The sequence below is a fragment of the Galeopterus variegatus genome, unplaced genomic scaffold (assembly GCF_000696425.1).
Source record: "Galeopterus variegatus unplaced genomic scaffold, G_variegatus-3.0.2 Scaffold5706, whole genome shotgun sequence".
Classification (NCBI taxonomy): domain Eukaryota; kingdom Metazoa; phylum Chordata; class Mammalia; order Dermoptera; family Cynocephalidae; genus Galeopterus; species Galeopterus variegatus.
Window position 1 is genome coordinate 125498 of NW_007731817.1, and position 19387 is coordinate 144884.

At 41.6% G+C, this 19387-nt stretch overlaps 1 pseudogene; it reads left to right on the forward strand.

The window, feature by feature from the left end:
• Positions 1 to 13680: 13680 nt before the first annotated feature.
• LOC103605290 lies at positions 13681 to 14261 on the forward strand (annotated as a pseudogene).
• Positions 14262 to 19387: the final 5126 nt, after the last annotated feature.

Consider the following 19387-nt stretch of genomic DNA (forward strand, 5'->3'; position numbering starts at 1 on the left):
ATTTTTTAAAAAATCAAGAAAACAATCCCATTGACAATAGCTACAAAAAAATTAGTAATACATTTAACCGAAGAGGTAAGAAATATGTACACTGAACGGGGCCGGCCCGGTGGCGCACTGGATAGTGCTCCGCTTGGGAAGCGCGGCGGTGCTCCCGCCCGAGGGGTCAGATCCCACATACAGACTGGTTCCCGCTCACTGGCTGAGCGAGGCGCGGGAGCAACACCGAGGGTTGCGATCCTGTTGCCGGTCCCCGGTCTGGTACGGGGGCAACACTGAGGGTTGCGATCCGTTGCCAGACACGGAAAAAAGACAAAAGACAAAAAAAAAAAAAAAATATATATATATATATATATATAAACAAATAAAAAAGAAAGGTACAACGATTACAATAATGCATTGAACTTTCACAAGGAAAGCACAGAACTATGGTTACTAGAGATGGGAAAGGGGGAGCGGGAGGGGAGTAAGCAAGAAATTGGTAGAGGGTCAAAAAGAATGATTATTTTGTAATGATGAATATGCTAATATCCTAATTTGATCATCACATATTGCACACATTGATGGTCAACTCTGTACACCATAAATATGTATAATCAATTATGTTTCAATGAAAATAAATAAATAAAATAAAATGGAGATAAAAAAAGTTTTGGGTAACTCTCTTCTTTCTGTAGCAGTTTTTGTTTCTGAATAACAAAAAGAGAAAAATGAAAATAAAATACGGAATGAAACAAAGTAAAACACCCAAGTCCTGAGTCCTAAGTAGGTTCAAACCTTACTTGACGCCTGATTCCTTCTGTTTTGAGGAGCCAAGTGCTGATGTCTTATAAAGGGTTAAATAACAGAGAAAGAGGGCCGTTACTCTCTAAGGGCATTTTTTGGGGGGCAAATATATATAGAAAACAGCTCTGAGTTTATCAGTATTTCTCAGCTTTTGTGATTTTTGCCTTCTTAAAAATAGAGGAATGAATCATTTTGCAAAAAGGTTCACAGACTCTCCTCTGTCCTACAGGGGTGACATAGGCTATTGGAAAAGGCACAGAGAAGATTCTTTGGGCTTCGCCCCCCCCCAAGCTTTTCATACCATGCTATATATTTAAATAATAGGCTGAGAAGGGGAGTGATGAGTCTCTCAAGGAAATAAATACAGTGCACTCATTAGAAGGCTCATTAAGAATAAAGTGCAGGAAGGGGGATCTGAGAACAGCCTCTTATTCTGGTATTTATAGGACAAAGTACTCTTTTTAATGGGGCACCTGAAAAGCTCTCTGCTGCAATTATTATTAGGCATTAGTGCTTTGACTAACTTCTTGGGATCAGCTTTGCCCCTCTCCCTGTCTTGGTAAACATCTGACAACAACATACTTTTGTTCTAGGCTCCTGTGGCAAATTTGTCCTCACTTTTCCTGTCTCTGCTCAGGAGCCTGTGCTTCCAGTCTAAGAGGGCACTTGAAAGTTGCATCTCGCTTTAGAGCAAATTGAAGGCTGTCACCACACATTATTGCTTCTCTCCTATCCCGAGTCCCTCTTTTCTTCCTCTATTTCATGTTCAACACTCTAGTTCTGTTTCTCTCTCTCTCCCCTAAAACAGGTGCAAGCAAACCTTTCTTTAAAGGATCAGATAGTACGGATAGTGAATATTTTAAACCTTTTGGCCCATAGAGTCCCTGTTGCAACTCTACTGTGATAGTGCAAAAGAAGCCATGGACCATACATATATCAATGAATGGGTGTAGCTGTATTCAATAAAACTTTGTTTGCAAAAACAAGTGGTGAGACAGATTTGGTCCCACAGGCTGTAGTTTGCTGACCTCTGTTTTAGTGATCTAAAGAGAAGTTCCCATTGCACTTACAAAATAAAAGTAGCCATGTAGTATTCTCAAACAGTTTTAATTTCATTCATTTGATGACTCATCAGATAGTTTTCAGTACCTGCTATGCACAAGGCTCTGAGTTAGGTACTGGGAATATGGAATCATAAAATGCAAGGATCTTTCAGTCTTGTAAGTAGTTGGACAAATAGGTAAACAATTACAATGTGATATATTTAATGCTATAATGGGCATGCGGTTGCATGAGACCATAGGTTAGGGGGATGGAAGATTGCTTGAGACTTAAAATATTAAGAAATTTTTACCAGGAAGAGGGCATTTTGAGAGGAAACATCCCAGGAAAATGTATAAAGGCCCAAGAAAATACACATGTTCCTGGGCCTTTGAGTATTTGCCTGTAACTGCAGCACCAGTGTGTGTGCAGGTCTTAAGAGAGGAGGAGGCAGAAATGGAGGAGGGAATGTTAGAAGGAGAGGAGGCTAGGCAGGCTGGAAAGTCTTGTGCTCCATGCTGAAGTGTTAAGATTTTATTTTCTAGGGCACGGAGAACCTCTGAACAATTTTCAGCAGAGGAATGCCATGGTCAGATTTACCTGCTAATTCATGGGAAATGATGTGTGGTACAATTCATTAGTCCTTGAAGGCTTTAGCTTCTCCCCTGAGAAGCTATCAAAAATAAGCAAAAGTTCACAAAACCAGGAAGGCAACTTAAAACAGTCTTAATATTCTGTCTGTTCACTTTCTATTTGAGCTCCCTGGGCCCACTGTGTTGTCAGTGGATGTTAAATGTTTATTTGCTGCAGAAAGAAAGAAGGCTCTCTTAGTTCAGTGACAAGAGGAGGAGGATCATTAGGGCTAATAATTCCAATTTCTATAGTGAACAGCTTCCTTCTGAGTATGATTTGAGGGCTGTTAGGAATCCCCTTGCCCTGAAATACCACATCCACATAGCTTCAGCAGCATCTAAAATTATACAACTAGAGATTTGGTTCCTTTAGGTTGAGCATTGCCCTCTCTAGGCAAGGTATTTTAAAATGCAAATAATCCCAGGAAGAGTGATACATTATGTCAATCATAACCTAGTGTGAATGAGGGTATAAATCTTACAGGGACTCAGGAGAACAGAGACCCACTGAAAAGGAAATCAAGAGGAGGCTTTTAATATAAGGAAAGGATTGCAGAACCAGCATATGGAGGGCAAAGGACAAAGAGTAACCTTGCCTACATCTCAATATTGCCTAGTGTAGTGGTGAGCATAGTCAGGTGGAAAAGGACAGGCAAAAACCAGCAACTGATTAATAAACATGGGCAGGAGAAGTGTGTATTTTTCGGACTCAGTGGAATTTTTTACTGCCTAACAATTCCAGGGCCAATTTGTAAAGCTGTCTGGGAGTGTTCAGTGTGTGAGAGGCAGACACAGGAAAGGGGAGGGAGACAATTAGGAGGTGAAAGATGCTTCAGACAAGGAATGGGCTGCAAGAGACAACTGCGTGAACCCCCCTCCCTTACTTTTTTCAGTTCTTATACTCCCGATGAGCTTCTTCTTGCTGCTGGTCTTCTGAATGCAAAACTGAAGTGCTTGGGTAAGTAAGACAAGGACTTTCTTTATCATGTAGAGACAGTGCCCAGTTTCTTTGGGCTTGGTGAATATTCCTGTGCAATGCCCATTGATTTGAAGTTGGTGAGAGATGCAAGGGCATATTGCCCTGTTGATGACAAAGCAACCAAGACTGAGATGCAGAATGAAACTTGTCACAAGTTGTTAATCTACTTCTGGCACCACTGTGTGAACTTAAGAGTCACCTTGGAACTGGATTCCTGCCTGCATAAGTCTCCAAAACAACCTGCATCCTTTCTTGATTGATTCATTCATGCATTAAATATTTAACCACATTTATTGCAGACCCATTCTGTGTAAAGGCTCTTATTAGGTGCTGAGGAGATTCCAAGGCACATGTATGAATGACTGTAACACAAGATAGGTGAGTGAGAGTGATGGACTATTGCAAGTAACCTGGAAGCAAGGTTATTGTCCCAGTATAAACAAGGGGAATATAATGACCAATATGCCTCTACCATAGAAGCAACCCAAGAGATTGTAGAAGTTTGAAAGAACAGCTTATGGAATAACCAAGTTTGCCCATCAAGGTGATTTGGGGATAAGAGGAGCAAGTTTGATTGGACTGTGAGGTAATTAAGGAATTTAAAACCAGGGTTAGCTTCATAGTCACCTGGTCCAGTGGAAAATGAAAAGGAAGGAACCCTTATTCAAAGAGCAGGAGAAAAAGGGCATTTTAGTGCTAAAATGTGAAACTTATTTCTTTCTTCCATAGCCTCTCTCTTGACCTGTCCATTTTTTTTTGTTTGTATTTAACGCCATGCTCCTTGGACAAAAGGATACCCCCTGGGTAAGTGCAGATCCTCACAGATACCAGGGCCCTTTTCCATGACTCAGCACATGAAAGCATGAGGCACATCGGCTGCCAGGTTCCATGTCCCACTGGCCACCCCACAGATGCACCCTGCTGCAGCCAAGTGAGACAGCCAATCTCCCCTTCACATGGGTCTGTCACCTCAACCACAGTGAACAAGTGACCCCAAATAATTGCAATCTCCATTCAGGGACACATTGTCCCTGGATGGGGGTGGGCGAGAGGCTCACCCCCATCAAGTCACCGCTTAATGCACATGCACACGGAAGTCACCATGTCCTTCCTTGAAATGCCACAGAGACTGTGCTAGACTGCAACGCTCCCTGTATGCCAAGGCTGAGACCACTGCTGGGTGCAGAGCAGCAGCACTTGCTGGGAGAGGGCCAGGAGGGGGAGGCTGAGGCAGGCAGGGAGAAACTGGTCATTGGGAAGGGTCAGGGAGGAGGAGGCCGCTAGGCAGCACGGAGTAAGGGAGACCCGTCAGGGGCAATTGCAATAGTGTAGGTGAGAAACAATGGTGGAAAACACCAAGGGAGGTGTAAAAAGTGAATATATTTTGAAAATAGAGCCAGCAGGATTTCCTGCTAGATTGAATGTAGGAGCGTGAGAGAGAAAACAGGCAAGGACTGCTCCAAGGACTTTTCTTGAGCAACTGGAATGAAGCTGCCATCAATGAGAGGGGAAAAGCTACAAGTGCAGCTGGTTTTGAAGACAGGCCATGAGACAGGGTACTCTTTGGGACTTGTTTGTTTTGGGATGATCAATTAAGAGGGGAAAAGCTACAAGTGGAGCTGGTTTTGAAGACAGGCCATGAGACAGGGTACTCTTTGGGACTTGTTTGTTTTGGGATGTCTATTACATAGAAGTGAAGATTTTGAGTAGGTATTTGAGTGTACAGTTGTGGAGTCTGTAGACATCTGAGCTACACATATACATTTAGGAGTCACCAGCATATAGATACTATTTAATGCCATGGGACTGACTGACACACCATGGGAATGAGTGTACAAGAGTAACAAGAACTGAGCCTGTGGGAAGGCCAACATTAAGAGGTTAAGGAGAGAGAAAGACCCACAAAAGGAGACTGAAATAGGGTGGTCCTAAGGAAAGCACAAATTGAGGAGAGTGTGGGGTTCTAGAAGCCAAGGGAAGAAAAAGAAATAAGAAGCGAGACAGATGAACTGCATAAAATATGTCAAGGGATGAGATGTCACCAAGAGGGTGAAATAGACAGTCCCTGGCATCACTCTCTCCCACAACTGATCAATTTACAACTATTAAAAGCAAAGATTGCCAACCTGGGATCATAGGAACTCAGGGAAAGAGCAGGAGAGACCCATAGAATTCTTGAAGGCAGGAGAAGCAGCAGTGAGAGAAAAAAGGGACAGCTATAATCATTTCGAACCCCTCTTCGGGGCTGGCCCTGGTGAAGAGTGGGATGAGGTTGTAGCACATGGAGCAGGTGTCAAAAAAAGGCTGCAGCTGTGCCCTTTGTGTGAAGTTGCTTGGAGTCTGCAGTGGAGAAGAGGGACTTGGAGCACACCATACCAGCCCCCAGGACAGTGAGATCACTGACAGGGTTCCAGTGGACCCACATGGCAAGGGCCACACCCAACTAAAAAAGGAATCACCCAGAGGTGGATGAGTCACTGCAAGGGACTCATGCATGGCACACCCCATGGAAAGCATTTGTAGTGCAGTTTGGGGAGGGAGGGAGGCTGGACCACCAGGAGAATGTTGGGGTGCAGAGTGGGCAACTGGTCAGCTTTCCAATCAGCACAGGCCCACTTGGTGGAGACTGGTCAGGAAGATAGAACTTCAAGTGGTGCAGTTTCCTGGGAAGCCTCAGGCTGGGAAGACTCAGATCCAGGCCAGAATTTCCACCCAGCCTAGGTGTATATGACCTCACAAGACCCACAAGTGATTAAAAGGCCAACAATTAAAATCCAGTCTGCACAAAAACCTGGGAAGCCTCAGATCCAGGCCAGAATTTCCACCCAGCCTAGGTGTATCTGACCTCACAAGACCCACAAGTGATTAAAAGGCCAACAATTAAAATCCAGTCTGCACAAAAACCTATTCCCAGAGAATCAGCAGCAAAGCAGCAATTTAGTGCAACCACAGAGCTCAAGGAATGGTCCCTACAGTAAGTTCCTCTAATTTTGAAATTAACCAAAACACACACCAGAGACAAATCTCTGATATTAACCAGTTGCTGTGGATTGGATGTCCCTCCAAACTCACTGAGGCTCGGTCACCACTGTGACAGTGTTAAGGGGGTGGGTAATCCTATTGTGGTAGTTGAAAGGTGGGGCCTTGAAGAGGTGATTAGATTGTGAGGACTGTGCCCTAGAAAATGGATCAATAAGTTGATGGTTTAATGGTGGACATGAGTATGGCTCTGAGGGCTTTAAAAGGAGGAGTGAGAAGTTAGCTTTATCTCTGCTCCACCGTTCTTACCATGTGACACCCTGTATTGCTGTAAAGACACCACCAAAGAAAGCTCTCAGCAGATGTGTTCTCTAGACTTTGGAATTCCCAGCCTCCAAAACTGTAAGCAATAAGTATTGTTTCTTTGTAAATTACCCAATTTCACGTATTTTATTATAAGCAACAGAAACAGACTAAGACACCAGTAAAAGTCTAACACCACCAAAGAACACTTATAAAACCTAGATGAAGTAGCAGTTTCTCAAATGCCTAAGCGTCAACATAAAGGCACAAAGATCAAGAAAGAACAGAGAAATATGACACCATCAAGGGAAACAAACCAAGAACCAGCAATGTATCCAGAGAACACTGGATTTATGAAATGTCTGACAGAGAATTCAGAATAATCCTCTTAAAGATATTCAGGGAGTAACAAGCAAATACAGATAAAAAATTAAGCACTATCAGGAAAACAACCCAGAAGCAGAATGAGAAACTTGACAAAGGAATTGAATAAATTTTTAAAAAAACAAATGGAAATCCTAGAAATAAAGAATACATTATCTGAANAGAGAGAAAACAGGCAAGGACTGCTCCAAGGACTTTTCTTGAGCAACTGGAATGAAGCTGCCATCAATTAAGAGGGGAAAAGCTACAAGTGGAGCTGGTTTTGAAGACAGGCCATGAGACAGGGTACTCTTTGGGACTTGTTTGTTTTGGGATGTCTATTACATAGAAGTGAAGATTTTGAGTAGGTATTTGAGTGTACAGTTGTGGAGTCTGTAGACATCTGAGCTACACATATACATTTAGGAGTCACCAGCATATAGATACTATTTAATGCCATGGGACTGACTGACACACCATGGGAATGAGTGTACAAGAGTAACAAGAACTGAGCCTGTGGGAAGGCCAACATTAAGAGGTTAAGGAGAGAGAAAGACCCACAAAAGGAGACTGAAATAGGGTGGTCCTAAGGAAAGCACAAATTGAGGAGAGTGTGGGGTTCTAGAAGCCAAGGGAAGAAAAAGAAATAAGAAGCGAGACAGATGAACTGCATAAAATATGTCAAGGGATGAGATGTCACCAAGAGGGTGAAATAGACAGTCCCTGGCATCACTCTCTCCCACAACTGATCAATTTACAACTATTAAAAGCAAAGATTGCCAACCTGGGATCATAGGAACTCAGGGAAAGAGCAGGAGAGACCCATAGAATTCTTGAAGGCAGGAGAAGCAGCAGTGAGAGAAAAAAGGGACAGCTATAATCATTTCGAACCCCTCTTCGGGGCTGGCCCTGGTGAAGAGTGGGATGAGGTTGTAGCACATGGAGCAGGTGTCAAAAAAAGGCTGCAGCTGTGCCCTTTGTGTGAAGTTGCTTGGAGTCTGCAGTGAAGAAGAGGGACTTGGAGCACACCATACCAGCCCCCAGGACAGTGAGATCACTGACAGGGTTCCAGTGGACCCACATGGCAAGGGCCACACCCAACTAAAAAAGGAATCACCCAGAGGTGGATGAGTCACTGCAAGGGACTCATGCATGGCACACCCCATGGAAAGCATTTGTAGTGCAGTTTGGGGAGGGAGGGAGGCTGGACCACCAGGAGAATGTTGGGGTGCAGAGTGGGCAACTGGTCAGCTTTCCAATCAGCACAGGCCCACTTGGTGGAGACTGGTCAGGAAGATAGAACTTCAAGTGGTGCAGTTTCCTGGGAAGCCTCAGATCCAGGCCAGAATTTCCACCCAGCCTAGGTGTATCTGACCTCACAAGACCCACAAGTGATTAAAAGGCCAACAATTAAAATCCAGTCTGCACAAAAACCTATTCCCAGAGAATCAGCAGCAAAGCAGCAATTTAGTGCAACCACAGAGCTCAAGGAATGGTCCCTACAGTAAGTTCCTCTAATTTTGAAATTAACCAAAACACACACCAGAGACAAATCTCTGATATTAACCAGTTGCTGTGGATTGGATGTCCCTCCAAACTCACTGAGGCTCGGTCACCACTGTGACAGTGTTAAGGGGGTGGGTAATCCTATTGTGGTAGTTGAAAGGTGGGGCCTTGAAGAGGTGATTAGATTGTGAGGACTGTGCCCTAGAAAATGGATCAATAAGTTGATGGTTTAATGGTGGACATGAGTATGGCTCTGAGGGCTTTAAAAGGAGGAGTGAGAAGTTAGCTTTATCTCTGCTCCACCGTTCTTACCATGTGACACCCTGTATTGCTGTAAAGACACCACCAAAGAAAGCTCTCAGCAGATGTGTTCTCTAGACTTTGGAATTCCCAGCCTCCAAAACTGTAAGCAATAAGTATTGTTTCTTTGTAAATTACCCAATTTCACGTATTTTATTATAAGCAACAGAAACAGACTAAGACACCAGTAAAAGTCTAACACCACCAAAGAACACTTATAAAACCTAGATGAAGTAGCAGTTTCTCAAATGCCTAAGCGTCAACATAAAGGCACAAAGATCAAGAAAGAACAGAGAAATATGACACCATCAAGGGAAACAAACCAAGAACCAGCAATGTATCCAGAGAACACTGGATTTATGAAATGTCTGACAGAGAATTCAGAATAATCCTCTTAAAGATATTCAGGGAGTAACAAGCAAATACAGATAAAAAATTAAGCACTATCAGGAAAACAACCCAGAAGCAGAATGAGAAACTTGACAAAGGAATTGAATAAATTTTTTAAAAAACAAATGGAAATCCTAGAAATAAAGAATACATTATCTGAACTGAAAAACTCAATGGAAAGCTCCAACAGCAGATTTAATCGAACTGAGGAAATAATCAGTGAGCTCAAAGATAAAACATGAAATTACCAAACCAGGGGGAAAAAAAGAAAAAAGAATAAGAAAAAATGTAACAGAAATACAGCAAATATGGGTCTTCCTCAAGAGAAATAACCTCTACATAGTTGGCATACCCAAAGGAGAGGAAAAAGAAAGGGATGTAGAAAGCATATTCAAGAAAATTATGGCTGAGAATTCCCCAAGTGTGGAGAAAGTTGACGGCTTCCAGGTACAGGAGCTCAGAGGTTCCCTCAGTCCAAAGAAGAGCACCCCAAGGCTCATCATAATCAAATTATCAAGAGACAAAGAAAGAATACTGAAAGCGAGTTAGGAGGTGCTCAGTTTCCCTGGGGTCGGGTTTTAGGCCACTCCCCGAGGTCTCAAACCTCTCCTCTAGGACTTAGGTCCCTCCTTTGGGACCTAAGCTATTGTTGCTTGTTGTACCTATTTTGGGCACCAACACGTGGAGGTTGAGACCACAGGAGGCAGACTTACTTAATCTTGGTGGCCAAGCATGCTCAGTAAAATGAAGTTTATCCTGTAAATGACCTTCCACTGGGGGTGCTAGAGAGTACTGAATATATTCTAAGTAATTTTTGGTGTATATGGTGGAATTTTACCAAAGAGCATACTCTAAAGAGATCAACTGTACATGTGCAAGGCTATGTTACACGACTGGGAACCACACACTTAGTTGAATATGCATTAGATAGCATGAATATGTATAGATAGCCAAACTATAAAAGTAGAATCCAGAAAGAAGGCAGGAGTGTTGCTCATTCTTTCTGGAGCTAGCCCACATTCACCTGTGAGGTGTGTATACGTTGCCTTTTTGTGTTAAACCTGCCTTAGCAGGCTGCTGTTCACTCTCTCAAGTTAGCCTGCACTTTGCACATGAAGTATGGATTTCTTATTTTTGTACTGAGCTTGCTGTGGCTGCCAGTCACTCTCTGGAGCCAGCCCACACTTTCCCTGTGAAGTGTGTATTTCTATTTCTTTACATTAAACCTGTTTTCACTTTCTAGTCCAACCCTGCTTTTGAATTATTTCCTGTGGTGGAGTCAAGAATGTGGTAAAGGATGGAGTGGGTTGAAGTTGGTAATCGAACCTCCCCAGACCCTCTCCTCCAGAAAGAAAAGACTCTCTCCTCCTCAAAAGAAACACATGACATTCAAGTGAGCCCCAATACATCTCTCAGTGGATTTAGTAGTAGAAACCCTACAGGCCAGAAGAGAATGCAATGATATATTCAGAGAGCTGAAGGAACAAAGACTGTCAGCCAAGAATTCTCCATCCAGCAAAACTAACTTCGAATATGAAGGAGAGATGAAGTCTTTCCAAGGCAAACAAAAACTAAGGGAGTTCACCAGCACTAAACCTGCCTTACAAGAAATGCTAAAGGGAGTTCTCCTGTCTGAAAGAAGATGCTAAAGAGTTGTAAGAAAACATTCGAAGTACATAAATTCATTAGCAAAGTAAGTTCACAGACAACCTCAGAATACTCCAGTGTTTTAAGGGGGAGGGGGCTGAATAAACCACTTAAATCCTTAGTATGAAGACTAAAAGACAAACCTAACAAGACAACAACAAATACAACAACCTTATAAGAGAAAGACAATATTAAAAGATGTAACTTGAAACAACGAACTGTCAAAAAGTGGGGGGGGGGGAATGACACCAAAGTGTACAGCTGGCTGTAGTTCTTTATTCTTTCTTAGGTATCCAATCGAGTTGTTATTAGCTTAAAATAATCTGTTAAAACTATAGCATATTTTTTGTAAGCCTCATGGTAACCATAACACAATAAAATTATGAGACATACTAAAAATAAATAGTGAGAAATCAAAACAAGTCAGGCACAGAAAGACAAATGCTGCATGGTCTCTCATAGGAATAGAGAGTATAATAGTGGTTACCAGAGGCTGGGGGGATGGGGTGGATAGGTAGGAGGAGAAGGCCTGGCCTAATGCGTACAAAACCATGCTGGGGATTTGAAGCGGGGCAGGAGGGATGAACAGGTGGAGCATAGGAAATTTTTAGAGGAGTGAAACTATTCTGTATGATGTTATAATGGTGTTATAGTGGATTCATGTCATTATACATTTGTCAAAACCTATAGAATGTACTACATAAAGACTAAATGCTAATATGATGTATGGACTTCATTGATAATTTATCAGTATGGACTTTGTTCATGATAATATGTCAATATTGGCTCATCAATTGTTACAAATAAACCACACTAACACAAGATGTTAATAATAGGAGAAACTGGGAGAGCATGAAGGGACACTTTCTTTACTTTCTGCTCAATTTTTCTGTAAACCTAAAACTGCATAAAAAAATAAAGCCTATTAATTTAAAAACAAGCAAATAAATACATCAAGGAAGATAAGGATTGGTCAGCAACCTCAGCAATGAGGAACTTACAGGAAACATTGATAAGAAAAGTTCAGTGGGATGGTGGGGACAAAAGCCTAATTGGGAGGTTGAAGAGAGAATGGGAAGAAAAAACTTGGACCCAACGAGAGTAGACGAGCATGTCTGGAAGTTTTGAAATCTGTAGGCAAGCCAGCGGGCTGGAGAGCCAGGGAGGACTTGATGGTGTAGCTGGACTCTGAAGCTAGTCTGGAGGCACAATTCCTCTTCCTTGGGGGACCTCAGTTTTTGCTCTTAAGGCCTTCAGCTCATTAGTTGAGGCCCACCCACCTTATGGAGTATAATCTGCTTTACTCAAACTCCACAGATTTAAAAGTTAATGATACCCCCAAAATACCTTCACAGCAACATCTAGACTGGTGTTTAACCAAAAACTGGGTACTGTGTCCTGGCAAAGTTGACACATAAACCATCACAGCCATGGTGAAGAGAAGCTTTTGTGTTCTTGTAAGGTGAGAACATATTTGCATATCAATGAAAATAATTTAAGAGAGAGAAACACATTTACTAATGTAGAAGAGAGAGGGGAGAATAGCTGGAAGAACGTCCCTGAGTAGGTAAGAAGGATGCGATCTAGTACCTAGTGGAGGGATTTCGTTTAAGTAAGATGACAGCTAGATCATCTGTGCAACTGGCAGGAATGTACAGTATTCGGATACCAATGCAGATTAGTGGGAGAAGTTCCTCTGATGGCTTCAGTGATTCCTAACGAAGTCAGAAGCAACATCAACAGCTGAGAGAGAGGAAAGAGGATGACAGTGGGAGACTGAGGAAGGAGAAAACGGCCTGATATAATCCCACTGGAGAGTGACAGAGGAAATGGTGCCTTGCAGCACAGATGCTCACTTGAAGTTCATGACCATGAATTTACGTTGGGACCAGTCAGTGTGGACAGATGTGAGGGTGTCAGCCTGAGCAGGCAGAGAACTGTGATTTTGTCAAGTGAGTGTGGCGAAGGGAATGAGGGCAAAGCGGGGCCAGGGAGTCAAGGGTTTAAGAAGGGAAGAGATCATAATATTTGGTTAGGGAATTTCAGTGGAATATTGGAAGAAAGTCAAGAGGTGGGGGGAAAGGGATGGGAAAACCAAGTGATAAAAATGAAGGACTGGCAAACTTGTGGGGACAGTGACAAGATCAGTGATTGGTGGGGGTGAGGGAGGAGGGATGAACAGGTGGAGCACAAGGGATTTTGGGGGTAGCGAAGCTATTCTGAGTGACGACATAATGATGAGTGTATGTCGTTCTACAGCTGTCAGGACTATAGAATGTACAACACCAGGAGTGAACCCTAGCGTAAACTGTGGACTTCAGTTATTAACAATGTATCAACATTGGCTCAACCATTACAGTAAATGTACCAAAAAAGTGCATGATAATGATAGGGGGAAACTGGGGTTGTTCATATATAGAGAGACTGTACTTTCCACTCACTTTTTCTGTAAACCTAAAACTGCACCAAAAAAAGAAAACTATATATTTTTTAAATGTAGGACTGAATATAATTCTCCATGACACTTTTTTAAAAAATCATTTTTTTTCTGTGTCTACTATAGCAAATAAGAGCCAGAGATGTTAAATAATCAATAGTAAGTTAAACACAGTTATGTTAACTAAATTAGAAGTTGCTTCCTCTACATCAAAAAATAAATAAGGTCATAGTGGGGGCCTTAATTTTGGGGGCCTCTGAGAAGCTGTGATTGGCCTCCCGGCGCCACTCCGGCTGAACGCCCTGCTCGGCCAGGCCATGCAGGTGGGCCTCAGCAAGCAGTCCTGGCCCTCGAGCCTGCAAGAGGCGGAGGAGCGGCCGCAGCAGCAGCTCCAGGTCACCTACGGCGGGGTGGTGGTGGACAAGCTGGGCAAAGTGCTGGCGCCCACCCAGCTTAAGAACAGATCTACCAGCATTGAGTGGGAAGGTCTTGATCCAGGTAAACTCTACACCTTGATCCTGACAGACCCAGATGCTCCCAGAAGGAAGGATCCCAAATACAGAGAATGGCACCATTTTCTGGTGGTCGACATGAAGGGCAGAGACATCAGTGGTGGGACCTTCCTCTCCGATTGTGTGGGCTCTGAGCCTCCCCAGGGCACAGGGCTCCACTGTTAAGTCTGGCTGGTTTATGAGCAGGACAGGTGGCTCAAGTGTGAGGAACCTATTCTCAGCAACTGATCTGGAGAAATTCCTGGCAAATTCAAGGTGGCATCTTTCCGCACAATGTATGAGCTGGGATCCCTGGTGGCCGGCTGGTAGTGACCAGGCTGAATGGGATGACTATGTGCCCAAACTGTATGAGCAGCTGTCTGGGAAGTAAGGGAAAGCTTGGAGACGTAAACTGTCGCAGAGGCCTGAGCAGTGTTCTCAAGTTCAGTGTTGCATGTAGATTTCTTCTCTTTCCTGACCCTATTCGCATAGAGGGGACCTGAGTAGTCAGGTAGCCTTAGGGTGGCTTTTCCTGCTGCCTGTTCTTTAAAATTCTAGATAGTCACACTCCCCAGTTTATGTTTTGATCAAATTTGAACTCCATTTTGGGGGATATTTTGGTACTGTGATGGGGCTATCAAATTGTTAATAGGAGTGTAAGAATAGCAACCCACAATTTAAAGAAGAAAAAAAGCCAGGTGAAAAGATCAGGTTTACAGTAATAGAGCAAAGCATCAAAGAATCTTTAAGGGAGGTATAAAAAAAAAAAAAAAGAAAGAAAGAAAGAAAAGAAAAGAAAGGCAAAAGAAAGGGATTCATTGCCTCTGCCCTTGTATTCCTGAGTCCAGAGTTGTATACGATGTCATCTACTGAGACATGTTTTCACAGTGCTCTCTCTCACCAAGATAACCAGAGGCTGGCGTTGCAGCTAAACACCAACGTGGTAAATTTTGGATGGTGTAATAGATGTCATTATACCACTCTGGCTCCTTTGAAGAGCAATACTGGAAAAAGCATTAGGGAGAGTGGCTTTGCTGTTGTTGAGGCATGATGGTCATGTTGTTGAGGCAGTAATGCTAGGTGACAGGTTATCAAGAATCCTCAAGTCTGTGCCTGTTAAATTGATCGTTCTTCATTGGTATAAGAAAAGCTGGTCTGGAGTTGCTGAATGTCATGTTAAATCTGTTGGTTGCTTACAGTTGAATAAAAATAAAAACGCTGAGTGCACACACACACAAAAATTAATTTTTAGGTTAGGGAGGACACATACTTTCTTTGTCAGTACCCAAATTGGGGAAAAGATATAATTTGACACAAACCTGGATCATAAGAATTTCTCCTAAGCCTAAGAAAAGAGACTTACCAAGGTCATACAATTATCAAACTCTGCAGTCCTTAGAGAAGGGCATATACTGCTATCTTACCAAGTACTGTGTGTGCCTCTCTCCCTTTACTAAGAATTTAATGGTGAGATTATTTTATTTGAATTGTGAAGCCGGTTTAAACATTTTCCATAACAAGGGCTCTAAATACTAAATTCTGTGAAATTCTCACCCGGCTGAAGATGAAAAAGAAAATACATGGTTGTAACGGTAAATTGCTGTAGACTTTACAGAAATAGACCATTGTCAATGTGGTCCTTCAGTGACCAAAGTATATTAAAAGGCTTATAGTATATCAAATAAAATTACTCTAAACAGTTACATTCTTTTAGGTGCAATTCGTTCTTTCACAAAATTGTTAGGAAATGTTTTCTCAAGTCTTTCACCTCTTGTTCAGAAATCATTGTATTTTAAAAATTAAAGGGAGGAGATGATAAATAAATTAATAGTGGTGTTAGATGCATATTATGTTATCTCTACTGTCTACACATGCAGGCACATTAGTGAAGACTCATCACTCAGTTAATTGCCTTTTGCTGCAGTGACCTTCTAATCCTGCAAATGCAACAATCGTACACACAGCAAACAAGATAATCTACTTGGGCCACATTTTAGAAATAAGAAATCAGGTTTTTGCTGCTGATGCATCTTTTTGATCGACCATCAGGTTGTTTTGTGCTAAATCCTTTCAACTATTGCCATATGTCCTAAAGGAACATGTAGTGAGGCTGAAAAGGGGAATTCTCCATCTACTGAAGAGTATTTAATTCCTTGTTTGTTTTTTATTAGATTAAAAACCCATTAGTTTGAAGAAGGAGATGAGAGATCACCCATTCAGTCCTGCCGAGGATCTGTCTGGTTTCTAAAGTGCTTTAAAAAAGAAACTTGCCCAAATCTCCTTTATGATCACTGTTTCAGGCGACACCTTATCCTGTCTGATAAACATTATTTATGTCTCACCTAATTGCCTCATGTTGCCTTTTAGTCCATCTATTTTTTTCTGATTATTGGAGGTGGAGAGTAGAGTTGTACCAGTCTCTAAGCGAGACTCTCGATGTATTTGAAGATCTGTTTTTAATGTTCTGTTCACTTTTCTTTTTCCTGGCCCAATAACATTTACGCTTTATTGCTAGGTTTGAAATAATTTAATCATCTTTATGACTTGCTTTATGTTGGTTCTCAAAGTTTTCTGCATCTTTCTGTATGTGGCATTCAAAATTAGACTTAAGTCTAGTAAGGTGATTAAAACCTAGTTCCAGTGTACTGCATGTGTTTGGAAAGAATAGAGCTACATTGCTTAGAATGGGTATATTCTAGTGGCTTCCCAAGCCCCTCTCTGAAGTAGTAGTATTTCTTGATCATTGATTATTTATCATCTTTTATTTTTTGTCTTTTAAAAATTTTTTAAATTATTTGTATTTATACGTATCTATGGAGTGCAGAGTTGACTATCAGCATTTGTATACAGTATGTGATGATTAAATCAATATGATTAGCATGTTCATCATTACAGATCATAACTACTTTTTGTGTCCCTTATCCAATTACTCCCTATCCTCCTTACCCCTCCCTTTTTCCCATCTCTAGTAACTATAGATCTGTTCTCTCCTTCTGAAAGTTCAGTGTTTTATTATGGTCTTTCTTTCTTTCTTTCTTCCTTCCTTCCTTCCTTCCTTCCTTCCTTCCTTCCTTCCTTCCTTCCTTCCTTCCTTCCTTCCTTCTTTCTTTCTTTCTTTCTTTCTTTCTCCCTATTTATGTGGTATTTCTCTTTCTGTGGCTGGCTTTTTTACTTAACATAGTTATCTCCAAGCCCATGCATGTTGCTGTGAATGGTAGAATTTCATTCTTTTTTATGGCTAAGTAGTATTCCACTGTGTATGCTTACCACATTTTCCTTATCCAGTCATCCTTTGATGGATACTTAGGTTGGTTCCATATCTTGGCTATTGTGAATAGAGCTGCAATGAACATGGGAATGCAGATAAATTACTGCAGCCATTATGGAAAACAGTATGAAGGTTTCTCAAACAACTACAGATAGAACTACCAGACAATCCAGTAATCCCACTTCTGGGTGTATATCTGAAGTAATGTCCTTTGTTTTTATGTATATTTATTTATTTCATAAATTATTGGAAGACATTCAGCACCATTACTTTTGGAAAATCTGTGTAAAGTGAAAAGTTCCCCATCTATAATTGTGAAGTTCAGTGGATTAGCTCCTTATTTCAATATTAAATCTTTGCAGAAAATATGAAAGTGAGTACCAGAACTTTATCGGTCATGACATCTTTAGGCACAAGTTGAAAGCAACCATAAAAATACAGATGCACCTCCTGCACTTTTTGTCTTAATTCCTTCAGCCAACAAGTAATTATTGAGTACCTCTTATTCATGAGACAGGGAGGCAGAGATGAAGACAGACATTGTCTTTGCCTTTATCAGATGGTCTCCTAAGATGTGTACTGAAAAATATCTTTTTATTCCAGAAATAAAAGATGACAATGTAAAGAGAAGCTTGGTGAGTCTTTTTGATAAAGGAAGTGCTTTTGATAAAGTGATCTGCATAAACAAGTTTTTATAAATTAGTGTTAATTTTCCAAACAGATAGCAAGAACAAGGTGTCAAAATACAGAATCTTGGGTTTTCTTCTGCAGGTTCTAGCTCCCGTCAAGGCACATAGTTTGGCTTCATTCCACACTCTGTAATTTGTAGGGTGGTGGTTTTTAATGTTGTGTGTAAGAATCTAGTGAAAGCTGTGAATTCTTATCTCAAGAAAAACAATGCACTTATCATTCCAGGAGGTTCCTGTGCTTCCTGGAGCCCATTTATAAACTCTAGGATGAGAATTACTGACAGATCAAGATCTTTACACTCAACCCACTTTTTACATTCCAGTGGAAAGCGGAGGATGTCTGATGTGGGTCATTCCAAAATGAGGCCTCAGGGACCAATATAGGACCTTGATGAAAGAGGTATAACCTGGCAGAAATCAAGAAAATCCATTTTATCTTCCTTCACCCATGGATTGGCAAGATGGAAGAACCAAGGAGGACCAGAATGGGGCCTAGGGGAATATGTTACAAAACTTCCCAGTTTTGAGCAAGAGGGAAACAAGTGGCCTTTGGGGCTCATGCATTATTCCAGTTGGCCCATCACTAAGATTTATAGATGAAAATTCAGAGCAAAATCTCAGGTCTGCTATTCATTTATCAAATATTTGTTGTATGCTGCAATGTGCCAAGCTCTTGGAAAGACCCAGTACCCAGTCTCGTAGACCTTCCTTGCAACTCAGTGGGGCAGTGAGGCAACTGTTTGGAGATACTGAGGTTCCTAACCTGGGACAGCTCTGGCATGACCATCAATAGGTGGTCAATAAATATTGGCTGGTTGATTGGTTTGTTACTTTCTGTGATGCATCAGTTTTGTTACAGAATCAGAGAACAGCCGGGATTAATAAAAGAAAAGTTTAGTTTTGAGAGAGGTACAAAGCTACATCTACTAATTATAATAAAATATTAAAAAGCTACTTAGGGTAACATCATTATGAACATGAAGTGCCTACTAATGTGAGATTCATTTTGATGTAAAGCATTTTCAAAATCAGCTATCTATCCTCGGAGTGGCCAAAATAGCAGTCCAGAGACGGACAAGGAGCATTTCAAATTCAGCAGTATGTTCTCTTATTGGCCCAGGGATGGCAATAACACGAGCAGCAGCTGGTAAGAATCTGAGTCTATTCTGACTACATCATGCTGCCTGAGAGTCTAATTTTGCTTCAAAAATAGTCTAATTTTGCTCACAGTGGAAAAAGTGGTATATTCCTTTAGTGTCAACAGACCAGATTGCATCTCCAGTTTGTTTGATGGGAGAACTTGGTTCTGTTCCCAGATATGGCTCTCCTTCATGGATCATTGAATTACACTAAGTGTTTTGAACAAAGTCAGTTTCAAAACATACTGCCTTCCTCCCAAACCCTGGAATTTCTCTTCATACCAGAATTCCCAGAGCCTATGTTTATAGGAAGAGAATCTCCTTGAAATACAAGTTACTTTGGTTCTAGTCACCAGCTCATTCGTCTGTGACTAGGTAAACCCTGAGGACCCTTTGGGACCTAACATTCTAGGATTTTATAGTGAGTCCTAGGTGCT